The following is a 17,104-nucleotide window of genomic DNA, read 5'->3' as shown; positions in this document are numbered from 1 at the left end:
TGTTTTTGTTAATGTCTAAAATGGAAGAAATAACACTCTACTATGATGCTGATTGGAACGATACATGAGAGATTTGTTTTAAAATGGGAATGCAGGGACTTCCTTTAGAAGAACAGGTGGGAAGACAAAGTATATGATACAAATATTGTTGGCAGTTCAGCTAAGAGTGTGTGAGTGCGTAGAAGCTCCCTTGTAATTGCTTTCATTTTCTCGGTGAAATAGGAAGCATGGTCAGCAGCTGAGAGGGAGGATGAGTTATCTGTAGGGAGAAGAAAAGAATAATGTCCTGAAAACTGCAATTAGGAGCAAGGAGGACAGCTTTTCACACTGCCAGGCTCAGTGACAGAAGTGTGGCAAAGGGTTTGAGAGTTCTTTTGGGGCAGCTGTGTGTTCAGAGGAGAATCAGATTTCAGTAGAAGTTAAAAGGTGAAAAATATTTTCAGAGAAATGAGCAGACATGAGGAAATGTCACTAATGATTGATTGTGAGTTCCTCACTTGTTGCAGTCTGAACTAAATCGGTAATGAATCTTTCATATGCATTGAAAGACAAGCCTGAGTTTTCCCCAGGAACTAGTTTTTTTTTTCACTGACCCTATGAAAAGGTTTAGTTAGTCCAATTTTCTTCTGATGTGGAAAATGCACAAAGCCATAAACTAGTTGGAGGGCATTCAACACAAAATATAATAGAAAGTGGGAGGATGTATCACTCCCTTCCCTCTCACTCTGGGCCAGATTTACCCTAGGTGGTTGTGTTAGTGCATTCTCACACCGTGGTGAAGAAATACCCAAGACTGAATAATTTATAAAGGAAATAGGTTTAATTGACTCACAGTTCCACATTGCTGGGGAGGCCTCAGAAAACTTACAATCATAGCAGAAGGCAAAGGAGAGGTGGCCACCTTTTTCACAGGGTGGCAGGACAGAGTGACTGCAAGCAGGGAAAATGTCAGATGCTTATAAAACCATCAGATCTCATGAGAACTCACTCACTATATTGAAAACACCATGGAGGACACTACCCCCATGATCCAATCACCTCCACTTGGTCCCACCCTTGACATATGGAGATTATGGGGTTTATAATTTGAGGTGAGATTTGGGTGTGGACACAGTCAAACCATACCATTCCACCCCGGCCCTTCCCAAATCTCATTTCTTTTCATATTTCAAAACCAATCATGCCTTCCCAGCAGTCCCCCAAAGTCTTAACTCATTCAGGCACTAACTCAAAAGTCCAAACTCCAAAGTATCATCTGAGACAAGGCAAGTCCCTTCTGCCTATGAGAATAAAAATCTAGAGCAAGTTAGTTACTAGATACAATGGGAGTACAGGCATTGGATAAACGCTCCCATTCCAAATGGAAAACATTGGCCAAAACAATGGGGCTATAGGCCCCATGCAGCTCTGAAATCTAAAGGGCCGTCAGTAAACCTTAAGCTTCCAAAATAATCTCCTTTGACTCCATGTCTCACATCCAGGTCACGCTGATGCAAGTGGTGAGCTCCCATGGCCTTTGGAAGCTCCATCCCTGTGGCTTTGCAGGGTACAGCCTCACTCCCAGCTGCTTTCAGTGGCTGGCATTGAGTGCCTGCAGCTTTTCCAGGTGCACAGTACAAGCCGTCAGTGGATTTACCATTATGGGGTCTGGAGGATGGTGGCCCTCTTCTCACAGCTCCACAAGGTAGTGCCCCAGTAGAGACTCTGTATGGGGCTGCAACCCCACATTTCCCTTCTGCACTGCCCTAGCAGAGGTCTTCCAGGAGGATTCCACTCCTGCAGCAAACTTCTACCTGGACATCCAGGCATTTCCATACATTCTCTGAAATCATTCTACATTGCTGGGGAAGCCTCAGGAAACTTACAGTTATGGTAGCAGGTAAAGGAGAAGCAGGCACCTTTTTCACAAGGCAGCAGGATGAAGTTAGTGAAAGCAGGGGAAACACCAGATGCTTATAAAACCATCAGATCTCATGAGAATTCACTCACTATCATGAGAACAGCATGGGGGAGGGAAACCGCCCCCATGATCCAATTACCTCCACCTTGTCCCACCCTTGAAACATGGGGATTACGAGAGTTACAATTTGAGGTGAGATTTAAGTGGGGACACAGAGCCAAACCATATCAGTGGTCATATTTTACTCAAGGGAAGACTCATCCATTGAGTGTTAGAGGTGGATATGATATAACTATGAAAGAAGGGCAGAGTAGACAGCAGGTAAGACTGTATATTTTAACAACATTTAGTCAAAACTCCACACTGAAAATTCCCTTGGAACATCTTTAAAGCAATGTAAAAATTAACCCACGTCTAAGAGAATGTATTATTTCTGCAGCCCCCTGCAAGACATACAGAAGAATAGGGTTCACTTTTGTTCATTCTAAAAATTCTAAGACCAAAAATAAAATTTAATTTAAATATACTACGTTAATGGAAATAAACTTGTCATTTGTTACATTTAGCAATTTATTTCTGCTCTAACTTATGCCTAAAGAGACGTGGATCACATATGACTCTTAATCTATTATACAATGTCTTTCTAATTATCCAACAAACATAAAAGAAGAAAAATGTTAACTTTAGTTTTATGTGACTAAAGCAAGAAAAAAAAAAAAAGACCTATGTGACATTCTTCCCATTTCCCTTGCTATGGGATGATATAATAGAATGAAAGGAGTACGTAAAGTACTGCAATGTTGTTGAGCTATAAATCTGAAAGTGAAAAAATTCAAGTGCCTGTCTGTGTGAGCATATATATGTTTGGCGTAAAAGAGCAAGAGTTTGATCTGGTAACTACTAAAGAGTGAAACCTCAATGATCAAAACTAATTACATTAATTCTAGAAAAAGTAAGTGAGTGACATAAATTACATAATTTTTTAAATGTACTTTATTATTTATAAATTACATAATAACCTAAGATAATTCTATGAATTTTATTTGAGCTGTTGTCTTAAACATATTCTTGAAACTCATTGAAAAACTAAATGAGGTGACTTTCAAATTATCCTATCAATTAAATACACATAACAATTTAAAATTATTTTTTCATATAATTTAAAGTCCTACTGAAAATTTCATTTACTCTAAGAAAGCTCAGACCTTTTCTTCTTTGTATCTTATCTTTAATCTTTGTGGGAATTATTATGTGGTTCAAATGATGCAAAATTATAATAAATAATTTTTCTTGTTTGAAATTACAATAAAAGACTTGTCTCATTTGAAGCATGTTACTTCTCTCCAAATCACACGTTTCTCCATAATACAATTGGGAAAATAATACTTCCCTCAAGGGACTACATAAACATTAAATCACATAACATTTTGAACTGAATCCACTGCCCTGGCATTTAGTAAATGCAAGATAAACAGTAACTTATTTTTCAGTAAATTAGTCTTCAAAAAATATTGCTCATGCTATATGTTCTACCTTGTAACTAATGTACTAAATCTGTAACCTGATGTTACCTATTCAGTTCATCTTATTCAACTTTACATGATTCCAGTATATGTTATGAGAAAGAAACAAAGTATAAACATATTATTTTTCATAAACTCTCTACCTGTTCCTAACCCCTCTTCATGAAGTTTAATGTTTTCAGGTTAATTTATGAAGCAATGATGTTAAAGTGTTTATGTTCATGAGAAAAAAAGAGAGAAAAAAAAAAAACACAAAGACCCTTCTAAACATAAAAGGCTATATTTGATGGAACAAATCATGAGCACAACTATTAAAAAAATATAGCAACCATTGATTTGCCATGAGAGTTGACTAAAGAGAGGTGAAAGGAAGCCATTTTAAATATTCTGTCTTTCGGTGAAACCCTGTGTCTACTAAAAAGTACAAAAAAACTAGCCGGGTGAGGTGGTGGGTGCCTGTAGTCCCAGCTACTCGGGAGGCTGAGGCAGGAGAATGGCGTAAACCCAGGAGGCGGAGCTTGCAGTGAGCTGAGATCCGACCACTGCACTCCAGCCTGGGCAACAGAGCCAGACTCTGTCTCAAAAAAAAAAAAAAAAAAAAAAAATTCTGTCTTTATTCACAGATCATCTATACATCACTTCTGCTATTAAAAATTCTTTTGCATAAAGTAGGATAGAATTCAACTAACAAGTGATCCTTAATGTCCCTCCCAATTCTGAAATGTATTTTAATCCAACAAATCTTTGCTGAGCACATGTTCAGTTCAGGTCTCCCAGATGTTGTGATTTTAGTTTGTTCCAACTCTCTATGCTCTTTTTGTACTCATGAGCCATTTGGTATTTATTCATAATCACAGTCAGTACTGAAGGAAAAGAGAAATACAAACAGATCTAAATGTGACTTTTTGTTCTGACTCTTAAGCAAGGTAGAATATCTCCAAAAACTCAAAAATTAACTTAAAATGACCATTTTAATAATCACGTGAAAAGTTTCTCCAACTGCTATGGTGAAAATGTTTCAAATGAGAAAAGTGTTGATTATAATCGCCTAATTCATTTTATTTAATTATAAATGCTTTCATATTCTTCCATTTTAATAAAAGATGTTAATTCTACCTTCTGAAAAATTGTTAAAACACATAGTTTGTATAACTACTACTGAGATTTCCAGAGTAGTTTTTTACTCTGGAAATTTCTAGTTTACTATCACCTAATTTTTATTGAAAGCATTGTTTAGGGCAAATTATTCAGGAAAGGTTTTAAAAATTGTCCACGAGCTAGGGGGATATATACACCTATAAAGGCACCTTTCCACTTTGTATTGCTTCTAATAAAATATACCTTACTATCAAACCAAGTAAATCTTTAATGTATGTGTTAAGAGTTTTGAGATTCTTAGAATAATTTAGATTCTTAGAAGGGAAGAAAGGAAAAGTTATATTTCTTGGAGTCCATTATATGGTAAAGACTTCAAATTATTTTTCTAATTTACAGAATATACCATAGTGGTTAAAAACTCATGATATGGAGATGATATTTTTGAGTGTATACTTATTAGCAGTAAAATCTTGAGAAATTACAAACTTCTACAAGCCTCAGTTTACTTATATACAAATTTAGGGAAAAAATGAAGCCTGACTTATAAGATTATTATGGGAAGTACATGAGATACTAGTTTCTGGCAGCATCTAAAACACAACAAGACAGAAATAAGCAAAAACACTAACACCAATTATAGCCTGATAGCTAATTCTATTACTGTATTAGTATTTGTATCTGTGTGTAATTGTCTCTTTTTAGGTTACCAATTATGTAAATCCTCTCCATTTGGTGAAAAAGGCATGGGTGCAGCTAAAAATCAGCAATAGTCTGTCCAGTCTTGGGCAGCTGTCCAGGGACCAGATGGTCACTACAGTCTACCTGGATACAATGTAGTTCAGCTACTGATAATACCAGGTCAGAGTTCCTTAAGTGGGATTTAAACACAAAATGGAGTAATTTAAAATTATTTAATCAGATAGAGCAAGACTCTGTCTCAAATAAAATTGTTTAATCCTATATTTGGTAAATTTATTTTAAAATAATAACAGAAATACCCACACATCACCAATTGCAAATTGACTGTATTGTTTTGGAGTGTTTTGGAGACTTTCATGTCTCAATCTTATGTTCTTTTCTACTCTCTCCTTATTAATTATTCAAAGACATTAAAATCTCCCATTAGAATTTAATAATGTCCACTTAAGTATAGCTAGACTTTTGTTAACTTGTAGAAAATCCTTAAAAGTTTGCTATTTTTTTCTTCTGTCGTTTCTTTCTTACTTTGCTTTTTTTACATGCTCTTTCTTTGATTTTTGCATAATCTTTGTTTCCCTGATATTTTCAACTCTCTGTGTGTGGGTACTAAGCTGCGTTCCTCCCTGTGTCTCCTGAATATTCTTTCCTCAATATAGTAGCCTCTGTGCAATGGGCTACATTCTGCTACCTTCCCCTTACTTCTGCTATCTCTTGTGATAACTCTGAGCTGTGTGGAAATAGCAATCTCTGTTGAAATCATTGTACTCTTTGTTGTGTTACAAGCATTAATAATAAGTGGTTTACCTTTTCTGTGACAGTGGTTACTTGTAGTTTCAAATGACATTTTGCTGGCTGCAATGAGACTATTTTTATCCTCAAGAAAACATTGATATTTTGACAGAAAAGACTGGCTGTAAGTCAACTGCCAAAAAAAACCTGTTCCCTTAAAAAAAAAAAATACAGCCAACTATTTCATATGTTTTAAAGATTTCTCTATCCACCGCAAAAAAAAGACATATTTTAAAAACTGAAAACTTTTGTTTTAATGTTTTACTATTAATTATATAGTGTCCACAGGATGTTGCTTATATTTCCATAGAAATAAAAGCATCAGCATACAGATAATAAGCTTAATTTCATTTCTGAAACTAAATGCATGTATGTGATTTAGCCAGATATTTACTTTCTATCCATGAGACTATGTAAGTGTGTTAATGTGTCACTGTAAGTGTTAATATAAATGTTTTCTGACAATATCCACACCACTGTCCCCAAACAGCAATTGTTTACCTAGGAGAAGTCTAGATGTAGAGTTAATTTCAGATAATTGAAATAATTTGCTTCCTGTGGAGCAGGGATAATTATATGATTTACTTCCGTCTTTACAGCATGTCCCTGCACAGACCATGAACTGATGAGTTTATATTGGCTTCTCATTGTTGAGTTAAAGTCGTAATCAACTCAGGAGACAAGTGCCATGGTAAAGGTGACTGAGAAAGAGCTTTCTGACATCTCTTTTATGAAAGATAGAATGAAGAACCCTGAAGAACAACAAAAATGTTATTTCACGTTCCCAATTTAACCTGCACCATTTTCTAGAGAACATGGCTCAGAAATACATCAGGAACATTCCCTAGTACATGGGGCTTATACTCTAGTTGTGAACCCAGGACCAAACAAAGAAATAGATAAGCAAACGTCAAAACTATCTAGTATTTGCAAACTGTCTGCCACAAGCCTGGTTCGGAGCACAGGCATCCGTTGGTTGTAGGGTTATGTACCATTAGTAGACCCTGTCAGAATTAGGTTAAAGCAGTGCTTTGTTTCGAGAAACCCAGCAGAAGCACAGCAATACATTCAGAACACTATGGGTCCTTATAACCTGGATAAGAGGAATTTTATAGCATCTCCACAGCGACATAAAATTATGAAAGAAGAGCCATTGTTTCAATGTCTAAAACTAAAAAGTGAGGGTAAAACTGGTCCAATTAAGGGATCAGGATCTCTAAGACACTCCTTTAGTAACTATGAAATTATTGAGCTGAGGAATGATATAAAGATATTTACAGCTTAGTTACCCTACTAAAAATAATTAGCAATCAGAAGGTTGATGTCAAATAATATACTTTGTGTGGAAACACTCAAAACCCTCGAAAATCCATTTACCCCCTCATACACTAATTCCTTCCACAAACACGACCAAGTGCTAGTCATTGGCAAAAATAAATAAATAAATAAATAAAATTTAAAAAATTTAAAAAGCATTAAACATAGACCTGATAGTGGGTGAAAATAATTGTTAAATTTGTCAATGTCTTTTTTTTTTTTTTTTTTTTTTTTTTTTGCATCTACCATGATCCAGCCACTAAATTTTTTGTTAGTGGTATAGAACCTCTACGAGTTAGGGAAAGGAGAAAAGCTGACTACTGGAGAGTCAATAACAGCCATGTATATATGCAGTGTAAACAAGGTCTTGAAGCTAAACAAATTAAAAAAAAAAAAAAAAAAAGGAAATGAACCAAAGTGCTCGGACTGTAATAATCTTTTTGAAGGGTGAATGGTCTTAGCTATATTATTTCAAAATCCTTGGGGAAATAGTAGAAGAAAGCAAATTTACTTTCCATCTGCTCCTTTTATCAAAACTGCCAACAATCAGAAACTGACTTTAGAAAAAAATGAAAAATTCCACACAAAATCCTTGTCTGCGACCTCATCTCTCTTTCTAGTCCTTCTTGATACTTTCTACTGTAGGCCTATTAAAATTACCATTCCCACATGTGTGCCTTTGGAGTCTTCATTCCTTTGCTTTACAATATTAATTTAGCCTGGAAGACCAATTGTTCTACTCTTTAACTCTTAAAGCCTACTGATTTTTCATAGTTTCACTCAACTATTTCTTCTTCCCCCAGGCAGAATTGACTTTTCTTTCCATGGCTCCTATGATGGTTAATTTTAAGTGTCACTTTGACTGGACAGACAGACAGACATTCAGGTAGCTGGCAAAACATTATTTTTAGGTATGGTTGTGAATATGTTTCCACAAGAGATTAATATTTAAACCAGTAAACTCAGTAGACAATACCCACCCTGGACAATGAGTGAACCTTGTCCAATCCCTTGAGACCCCAGAAGAACAAAAAAAGAGGAAGGATGAATGTACTCTCTCTTCAATTGGAACATCTATGCTCTCCTGCTGCAGACATTGGACATGGAATCTCGTGGTTCTCAGGCCTTTGGCCTCCAGGGCTTACACCAGCACCCTGCCTGATTTGCAGGTCATCAGTCTCAGACTAAATTACAGCACTGGGTTTCCTAGTTCTCCACTGCAGATGGCATGCCTTGGGGCTTTGGGCTTCTACAATTATATAAGCCAGTTCCCGTAAACAATCACCTCTCATACATCCATATGTACCTATTGTTTCTGTTTTTCTGAAGACCCTAATACAGCCCCATAGCACTATTTTTTTTTTTTCATTTCTTCTATAACATTTAAACAGCCTATTTTTTTAGAGTCGTTTATGTAGGTATCCAATTCTCTCATGAATGCCTCAAGGCCAGAAATTTAATCCACTTTATTTTTGCCATTGCTGCAGAGGAGGCACACTGTAGCTAGTTCGATAAGTGGTTGTGGAAGGAATTGAGATCTATCAAGATCTATAAACCCACTTTCTATGGTACATACAGTCTATATTCAATATACCGTGCAGCTTTCTCCACAAGTGAGAAAAGGGTCTAAGCTTTTGAGCATAGAGATGGCTTTAGAAAGTAATTACATGTAAAAAGCAAAATGGAGCCCTGTCGAGAATAAATAAAGCCTTGTTTCTTGTAGTTGTGAACATTTTATATCAAGACCCAACCTGAAAAAACTACTAGATTGTGCTTCAAAGCACTGTAAGTTCTAGCCCCGGCTCTATAATGTTGTCTAAGACATTTATCATCATTGAATTCTCTGGACTCAGTGTTCTTATCTGAAAATTGAAGGAGTTAGATATAATCATTTTTAAAATGTTTTCCAAACCAAGATCCTAAAGTCTACTCTCAAGAATTAGCCAATGAAAGATAACAGACATTTCAGTCAGACAAGATAATCCACTGGAAAGTACTATTGATCAAGTAGTAGAAAGGGATGCATTTTTAATATTATGATCAATGCACTAATTTTCAGTTTTTGCCACTGAAATGTATGAAAAAATAGCAGAATCAACAGCATTATGATAAGACATTGAGTATTCACAAAGAGATAATTTCTACTATAAAGTGAGATTTTTAATACCTTTCTGGAAATATCACAAGACTATCTCCTAATGGGACAGAAACATTCAATCTGTTCATGGAGCAGTAGGTGCCACATTATCATTACTTTCACAAAGGAAGATGAAAGCAGTAAAATCAAATGCCGAAGGCTTGAAAGAAATTGAACATAAACTTTAAAAAATATTAGTTATGCCACAGCTATAGATGTACAAGGGTAAAAAGATCTGATTTAAAAAGAAATAAACTTTGAACTAAAAGTTTACTTTAAAAAATTATCTTAAAGTCAAGTTTATATTTATATATTACAGTTAAATATAATACATGTGTATATATGCCATATATAAAATATATAAAGACACACACATATACATCCTAAAATTATTAAAGCAAAACTAATTTGTATTGTCTACCTACTGGGACATAAACTACAAACAAAAAAGATTCCTTTAGTTCTCATAGGAACAGTCCCCATTCTCCTAACAACATGATTAATAATAAGTGAACAAAGAGAAATTAAGAAATGATCTGACCAAATTTTTATCATCTCTGGTTCTCGAGCTATAATATAAATATAGACATCTTCAGGTCACTAAAGCTTGTCTAAGTGGCCCTCAAAATATCTTTAATATTGAAAACAATACCATATACCCAATTAAGTTACTTATTCATTTGAACTCACCATGTTTTCTGAACTTTATTCTGGAATTTTTGCATCTTTAGAAAGCATTGAAAATGTAGCCTTGCCATCAAAGATCTGTCAACAGGTGGGGCTGTTCTCTAATTTGCAACAAGAACATGATTTTACCAGAAGACTTGAAAATGCAGACTTCTTCATTCTGAAGTCTTCACAAAATTTTCTATGCAAATTGCAATTTCATATTTGGCAGAAACCAGCTGAAAAGAAAACCATAGGGTCACCCTCAATTCTAACGCAAAAGCTATTCCAAATATCTTCCACATTCCACATTCAAGCAATCACCAATCCCTGTGTCTGCACCAATAATCTAATTTAAATCAGCCCTTCTATTCCAGTTCTTTCATTACTGCTCTGGCTTAGATCCTCATTTCTCACCAGACCAGAACAATTGATGCCCACTTCTCTCCTATACTGTATTTTTAATAATACCTGGCCATCAGCACTGCTGTGAGCATAATCTTTCCAACGATGGCTAAAAATGTAATTATTTCAGAATCCCACTCAAAAGTCATCAAAACAGTTTCATTATCTCAGAACAAAACCTAAACTCCTTTATATGGCATACAGAGGCTTTCAAAAGCTGGCTGTACATGGCTCATCTGCCATCACTCAGCTACTTGCACTTTATACACAGCAGTAATGTGCTTTAACATTCAAAACATGATTTTTGTCATGCCACAGTCTATTATGTATGCGCTATCCCTCAGGATGAGAATATCCTCCCCTCCATGTTATTCTGCCTTGAAAACTCCCACCCATGCTTCAGCTCAAATTGTTCCTCTTGCATGAAGTGTACTCCAGCAGAAAATCGGGTGGGGGGAGCATGGTCCTTTTCTTCTTTTGTATTTGGGGAAATCGTTATAAAAGCTAACTTTACTATGATTTTCCTATGCTTGTGTTTGTCTCCCCAGTAGAAGGTGAGCATCTAAAAGACAAGAATCAGAGTCCTGTCTTCATATCATATCATATAGAGTCCTATATCCCCAGAGCCTGGCAGAATGCCTGACAGGAAGTAGGTACCAGTAATCATTTGTAAAAGGAGTAAGAAAGAAAAGGAGGAAAGAGGGGGAAAAGATTAGAGAAAGTAGGGGTAGATGAAAGGTAGAAAGAAAAGAATTAACTCATTAGGAGAAAGTAGTGTTTAGACAAATTACTTTGTCTTCATCTTCTCCTCACTATTTTCCGTTCGCTACTTGAAATATTTTTATAGTGATATCTGAAGTAAATAAATGCCAAGAATAATCTTAAAGTAAAAAGAAAAAGGCCGGGCACAGTGGCTCATGGCTGTAATCCCAGCACTTTGGGAGGCCGAGGCAGGTGAATCACCTGAGGTAAGGAGTTCGAGACTAGCCTGGCCAACATGGTGAAGCCCCATCTCTACTAAAAATATAAAAAATTAGCTGGGTGTGGTAATGCACACCTGTAGTCCCAGTTACTAGGGAGGCTTAGGCAAGAGAATCGCTTGAGCCCAGGAGGCGGAGGTTTCAGTGAGCGGAGATCGTGCCACTGCACTCCAACCTGGGCGACAGAGTGAGACTCCATCTCAAAGAAAGAAAAGAAAAAAGAAAGGAAAGGAAAGGAAGGGAAGGGAAGGGGAGGGGAGGGGAGGGGAGGGGAGGGGAGGGGAGGGGAGGGGAAGGGAGAGGAGGGGAAGGTCTGTCATTTCAAAATGGCAACCAGTAGCCTGAAGGGCATGAGGGAGACCTGGAGGAAACTCCTATGTCAGTTAATCACTCCAGACCTCCCCCACTGACTTGCTGGTTGGTATAAGACGCTCTCCTTTTTAATCGAGTCTCCACTTAGAAATACCTCGTCCTTTACCCTTGGTTCCAGTACCTTCTCATAGTGCCGACTCACTTATCCTCACTACCATTCTGACTGACATCCTTTCCCTGACATAGACACAGACACATCTTAGTGATGGTATGGAGGAAAAAAAAGCCCAAAGAGGGGAAAAAAAAAAAGAAAAAAAAAAAAATCAGTAAGAAGGCAAATCCAGAAAAGATTTGTGCTCATGGACAACATTAAGAATTGCTGGACATAGAAATAGAAAGTCTCATCTAACATGTTGGAGTTGGCTACATATTATTAAAGTCTGAATAACACAGGAAGAAAATTGATTATTTAAATGGAGGAAAAAGTATATGTACGTTGACATAATCATTCTATAAATCTTTATTGAGTACCTAATGCTTTGCCTCTTTATGAAAATAAAAAGACAAATGTCCGGGCACGGTGACTTACACCTGTAATCCCAGTACTCTTGGGAGGCTGAAGTGGGCAGATCGCTTGAGTCCATGAGTTCAAGACCAGCCGAGGCAACATGGCAAAACCTTGCCTCTATTTAAAAAAAAAAAAAAAAAAAAAAAAATTAGCCAGGTGTGGTGTGGCACGCCTGTAGCCCCACCTACTTAGGGGTTGAGGCAGGAGGATCGCTTGAGCCTGGAGGGAGTCAAGGCTGCAGTGAGCTCTGATCATGCCACTGCATTCCAGCCTGGGTGACAGAGGAAGACCTTGTCTCAAAAATAAAAACAAAAATACGCGTAAGACATGGTTTAGTTTGTAATCCAGCTAAGTAAAATAATAAGACAAATAGCGCTGCCATGCAATGGCTGTTCACTCTGGGTCACTAACGTCATCGCTAGGAAAGCAATGGAAAACCTCACAGAATCTGTAAACACTGAAGTAGAGACAGGAGAAGGAATAAGAAGGCAGGAAAGGCTCCATGGAGCTATCTCAAGCAGGAATGTTCCCATTCTTTTTTTTTTTTTTTTTTTTTTTTTTTTTTTTTTTTTTTGGAGATGGAGTTTCTCTCTGTCACCCAGACCGGAGTGCAGTGGCGCAATCTCAGTTCACTGCAAGCTCCGCCTCCCGGGTTCACACCATTCTCCTGCCTCAGCCTCCCGAGTAGCTGGAACAACGGGGTTTCACCGTGTTAGCCAGGATGGTCTCGATCTCCTGACCTCGTGATCCGCCCGCCACGGCCTCCCAAAGTGCTGGGATTACAGGCGTGAACCACCGCGCCCGGCCAGAATGTTCCCATTCTTAATCTCTGTGCTTCCTGATTTCACTTGACTGCCTTGTTATCTTTCGTAAAATTCTACGAATCAATTCACAACAAAATCATCATTCTTTAAAAACTCCAGTGATTCAGTGATTTCTGAGAATGATAAGGAACTGTTGCTTTTTGTTCACATATTAGTGAAATTTGTTAAATCCTATAACATTCTTCCTCTCAAACTGAAGTCATTGAGAGACAGGGACAATTTTATATAGCGGGAGTAGCTAATATGAAGGTAATGAGAAAACACAGTATTGGAATAGAAGTTAGTTTTCTTTTGCCTTTTCCATATAAGTGGCCTTAAAAAAGCAAGGGTATATGGAATACTAGTGGGATATATGAGGAAGGGGTACCAACGCTTTTTTTTTTTTTTTTTTTTTCAGAACAAAAAGAGAGGAAGTTCTTTTTCGTTTCAGTTTCCTTTACTAGATGATACCCCATTCCTAAGATCCAGAATTGAAAATAGTGCTACACATTATCTACACTATGGACTAAACACTATTCTGTGGGTTAACTGGAAAACCTAAGCTCACTTTGGAACATTATTTCTGTGAAAGCTATCTTCTCTGACTTGGAAATCTCTCGCAACATAATTCTTTATGGTGTGAAGTTTTCTTCTAGATGAGGAGAGCAATTGTAAAAAGGATGTGATGGGACGATTCAAACTAGTGGCAAATGCATCATGTAGGTAGAGAAGCTATGAAGTCATAGGATTAGGAGATTTTAAAAAACATGTGGACTCACACAAAGTTATTTGCCGTTCACTCTAGTACTCAAGCTTATAGTGACTAGGCAGAATGGCAAGCCACTCATTTTGTTGCTTCAGCTGCCTTGTTAAAACCAATGCATCATGGAACTACTGTTAGGTCAAGAAAATAAACCAACTGGCTAGTTGGCTTCCTGAAACTTGAAACTTCCAAAAGGAGAAGTTAAGGGCTTTCTTCGTATGTTTGATCCAAAAATAAGAGGCAACCAACCTTTCAGGAGAAGAGTCAGTGGTAAAAGGAAAAAGAGTGAGAGTGGATGCTGGGGGCGGAAGAATACTCTGAAGAATGACTGCCGTATACCACCTCCCCCAACTCCTCTAAAGGAAAAAAAAGTTATTTGTTACCATTCCTGTTTCTCAGGATATGTCAGGGCAAGGAAACACAGGCCAGGGTGGGAAAATGGTCTGCATCTCCATGGTATGACTGTGTAACACAGTTCCCAAGCCAATTTCTGTTTCTGCTGATAAGTTTTCCCACTTTCAGACCATGTCCTTAAAATGATTGGTGTTTATTCCTTTCGTCCTCCAGTTACTTTCTTTTTTTTTTTTTTTTTTTTTTAACTGACTAGGATGGAAGTAAAAAGGCAGGACCTTGAGCAGTCACCTTGGATCCCGAAATGAAAGTGTTATGTAAGTGGTTAGCAGAACCCTTTGTGACCAGCCCTGAACAATTGATCTTTTGACAGTTACATGAGGGAAAAATCAACTTCTGCCTTTCTTAAGCCACTGTTTTTTATATTACCTTTTTTCTCTTTTTGCTACAGCAGCTTAGACTGAATTCCAACACAGTAAAGTTGAAGGCAAATCACTTATAGCCACAGAGGTCGTGGTATTTGTTTTTTTGTTTTTTGGTCAAAATGAAATGAGAAATTGTCAGAGTTTTGAATAGGGAAGACATTTAAGGGTAGGCATGAGTACACAGTTGGACTACAACTCAGAAATATAAACAAGAAACCCAAATTCCTGAGTGATTTAGATATAGATATAGTATATTGAAATCCTGCTGTGTGTTAGATCCCAAAAGAAATAGGTAGTGTAAAAGATAAAAATGTGAAGGGCAATATACAGCCTGAAGGAATTTTAATATGAATAGCAACTGGTGGAGGTTAATGAGCAAACATGATAAAAGAAACAGAGAAGTAGAGAAATAAAATGCTAATGAAACAACCACACTTGCCCTAATTTCTATAGCAGACATTCAGAATATTTCCCTTTGGGAAACTTACACTGTACTTATTTTTTTAATATCTGAATTTTATCCAATGATCAGATATAAGAAATATATCAAACCCAAACTGCTAACAATAAAAAAGGAAAAGTATTTTCAACACACATACACTCTTCAAAATCAGAAAGACACCTGCCAAAATTAAGCCCTCATATCAGTGTATTAACTAGAAATATGAGAGCACCAAGCCAGGATCTCAGTAAAGACCTCCAGATGCTTTGGTAAGTGTCAAATAGAATGTCAGGGCTCACTCTCTCTTCCCTTGCTCTAACTAATTGGTTTTCTGTCATCTTGTACATTTTCCTAACTCCAGATCAGCACATAACATGAAAACATTTCCCCACAAGCTAAGCCATTTACCTTTTAGTAAGTGGATACTTATCAATCAGTGCCCTGAATGGGAACGAATGGCAAATTCAAACAAAGAACTTTAATAAAGGATTCATTTACCAAAGTATGAGAAGGACCCAGCACAGTGGCTCACACCTGTAATCCCAGCTCTTTGAGAGGCCAAGGCAAGTGGCTCGCTTGAGCGTAGGAATTTGAGATCAGCCTGAGCAACATAGTAAGCCCTTATCTGTAGCACAAAAAAAAAAAGAAAAAAGAAAAAAGAAAAAAAATTAGCCAGGCTTGGTGACAGCTACACAAGAGGTCGAGGCATGAGGATACCTTGAGTCCGGGAGATCAAAGCTGCAGTGAGCTATGATTGCACCACTTCACTTCAGCAGAGCAAGACCCTGGCTCAAAAATGAATAAAGTAATAAATAAAAATGAAAATGAAAAATAAAAAACATATGAGAAGGTTAAATAAAATCAACAAGAAATGTTACAGCACCACGGGGCTAATAGCAGAAGAGAACAACTACTATCCCAAGCTTAATGAAAGAAGGGGAGTTAGCTATCTAAATTGGAAAGGTATACACCTTTTGGAGAGGCTCATGCAAAATAAACTAGGACTTTTGGCAAACGCAGATAATTAAGGGAATAAATATATGGACTTCATTTTCCTCCTGTCTTTGATGTTCTACAGTATCTCCCATTTACCAAATACAACCAAAAGGCAATGATCAGCCCCTCTCCCCACAAACACATTGCAGGAGGTGAAGAGTAAAGAATGGATCTGGAGATGCAAATTGAAAATATATGACTCTTCAGTACATAAAATATATGCCTCTTCAGAATATATTTAGAAAATATATAACCTCTTCAATTTGGTTTAGTGGGATGGGTACTATAAATAAACATGTTGTGTTATTTGAACTAATGACAAAGTAGAGTAAATTGAATCTATGAACAATATCTTAGCTTTTCCCTGGAATGAGATATTTATGGTTCTTGGTTTGATACCCAGTGACACTAAACTCTGCATAAAGATATAGGACATCTGGGCTTGTACGTTTCTGCCAGATGGTGTGGGATGCTCAAAGATCTGGATAGCTAATTTTACACAATAACTGCTTCTAATAGGAGTTTTATATTGAAACCTCTGACATTCTTTTACCAGCAGTTGTACTGCCAAGTCTGGCTACAATAAATGTGCATGACTTAATGGCTAATTCTCCAGAAATATCACATTTTTTTCCTTCCTTCGAATCTTTGTCCTGTTTTGCAGCTCACATTTTAATTCCACAACATTTTATTCTTCTTTTGATTGTTTTCTGCCCTGAAGGATCTTTCCCATTAGCCTGGGTGTTTATATACTATTGTGCATTTATTCAGGTTATTTGAAGATAATTTTTGCCAAAACTAACAAAAGCACTGTTTCCTAAGTACTAAGGAAATTTCAATTGATCCTTCTGTACTTTCCTGGGGTCCTTTACTACCCTTTAAACAATTGCTGCTCTCTCCTAAAAGAGGTACTGTCATTACTATTTTCTT

The 17,104-nt window shown here is 37.0% G+C and overlaps 1 protein-coding gene across 2 annotated transcripts in view; it reads left to right on the top strand.

Moving 5' to 3' along the window:
• Positions 1–17,104, top strand: part of OLFM3 (olfactomedin 3) — a 207,082-nt gene that overhangs the window by 16,438 nt on the left and 173,540 nt on the right. The window contains exon 2 of one of the 2 annotated variants that reach the window (XM_010360616.2): positions 14,568–14,628. The exons of the other annotated variant lie outside the window; for it this stretch is intronic. The gene's annotated coding sequence lies outside the window, so the exon portion shown is untranslated. The remainder of the gene's footprint in view (positions 1–14,567; positions 14,629–17,104) is intronic. 2 annotated transcript variants of the gene reach the window in all.

Source organism: Rhinopithecus roxellana, chromosome 8 (assembly GCF_007565055.1).
Source record: "Rhinopithecus roxellana isolate Shanxi Qingling chromosome 8, ASM756505v1, whole genome shotgun sequence".
NCBI classification, from domain to species: domain Eukaryota; kingdom Metazoa; phylum Chordata; class Mammalia; order Primates; family Cercopithecidae; genus Rhinopithecus; species Rhinopithecus roxellana.
This window is presented reverse-complemented; position numbering and strand designations above follow the sequence as displayed.